We start from the raw sequence: 1,903 nt of genomic DNA, 5'->3' as shown, positions 1-1,903 counted from the left end.
GCAGGATAAGAATCAGAAAAATGATCCCAACTATGATGAATTCCCTGAAGTGGAATTTGATTGTAATGTGATTAGTGGAGCATTGGGAGGTGGAGGAGATACTGTAAGTGCTAGAAGAAAGTACTTGAAGGAGGTACTCTCCATTCGTGATCATCCCAAATTCAAGGAAGACGCAACCAAGCCAGATCCACCTCTGTTATACTTTACGAAGGAAGACATGCGCGGGGTGCTGCCCGGTCATGTTGACGGATTGGTAATCGCAGGGACCCTGGTAAACTGCCGGGTCAGGAAGATTTTCGTAGACGCAGGAAGTTGCGCCGACATCATACTCTGGGACGTTTTTAAGAAGATGAACCTGGATGAAAAGGACCTCAAACCTTGCAGAACGACGTTGGTAGCCTTTAACGGAGAACATACGCCTCCTAAAGGTTACATTGATCTCAGATTAACCCTGGGAACAAAAGAAGCGTTCAGATCTGAACGAGTTAGGTTCATAGTGGCTGACTTCCCATCAGAATACAACATCATCCTGGAAAGGCCAACCATACATCAATGGGACATGCTGGTTTCTACAAAACATCAGAAGTTAAAAATGGTGAGCGATAAGAATGAAGTAATCACTGTTTGTGGAAATCAGAAGGAATCCAGAGGTTGTTACTTCGGTACTATCAAAGATAACGGAGGGGGACGTTTAAGCCCACCCCGAATTCACCCGGGGGATAAAAGCAGTAGAAATCTAACTCCTCAACAATCTAAGAAACCGGTCCAAATGGTTGAACTCGACATGAGAGAAGAGGTAATGCCGAGACCCGAACCTGATGGAGAGCTCGAGGATCTAACGCTTGGGGTAGAGCCTGGTCAGTTTACTCGCATTGGTAAGGCCATGGACCCCCAGATTAAGCAAATTTTGGTCGACTTTCTTAAAAGCAACACAGATGTATTTGCATGGAAGTCGTCAGAAATCCCTGGCGTCGACCCCGCGTTCTGTTGTCACAAATTGGCAGCTCATCCGGGGTCCAAGCTAGTTTCGCAGAAGAAAAGGAAACTGGGACCTGAAAGACAACAAATTCTACAGGAACACGTTAAAGAACTCTTGGATGCCGGTTTCATTCGAGAGATACAGTACACAACGTGGCTAGCTAATGTGGTCATGGTGAAAAAACCGAATGGAAAATGGAGAATCTGTACTGATTACACAGATTTAAACAAAGTTTTCCCAAAGGACTCATATCCTATGCCCAACATAGATCAACTGGTGGATAATTCAGCTGGATTTCGTCTGTTATCTTTCATGGATGCCTATTCAGGATACAACCAGATCCCGATGTACCCGGTTGATCAAGAAAAAGCGGCCTTCATTGCTGAAAATGCCAACTATTGCTACAATGTGATGCCATTTGGGCTTAAAAACTCAGGGGCAACTTACCAGAGAATGATGAATAAGGTCTTTAAAGATCAGCTGGGGAAAAATGTTGAAGTGTATATAGATGATATGATCGTAAAGTCATTTGACATGATGAATCATGTCCGAGACCTTGAGCAAACTTTTCAAAAGCTCAGAAAGTATCGCATCCGTCTCAACCCAGTCAAGTGCGCATTTGGGGTGGCAGCTGGAAAATTTCTCGGTTTCATGTTAACCCACAGAGGAATTGAGGCAAACCCAGATAAATGCAAGGCAGTTCTTGACATGATTGTACCTCGAAATAAAAAGGAGGTGCATCAGCTAACCAGACGTTTAGCGGCGCTAACACAGTTCCTTCCGAAATCGGCAGAACATGCCCTCCCATTTTTCAAACTTTTAAAGAAAGAAGCAACTGACGGATGGAACCCGGCGTGCGAAGCCGCATTTGAAAAAATAAAAAAGTGTTTATCAACTCCACTGATCCTCTCAAAGCCAAACCCA

This window comes from Gastrolobium bilobum, unplaced genomic scaffold, assembly GCF_033153095.1.
Source record: "Gastrolobium bilobum isolate Gb01-03AN ecotype WA unplaced genomic scaffold, APGP_CSIRO_Gbil_v1 utg24116, whole genome shotgun sequence".
NCBI lineage: Eukaryota > Viridiplantae > Streptophyta > Magnoliopsida > Fabales > Fabaceae > Gastrolobium > Gastrolobium bilobum.
This window is presented reverse-complemented; position numbering follows the sequence as displayed.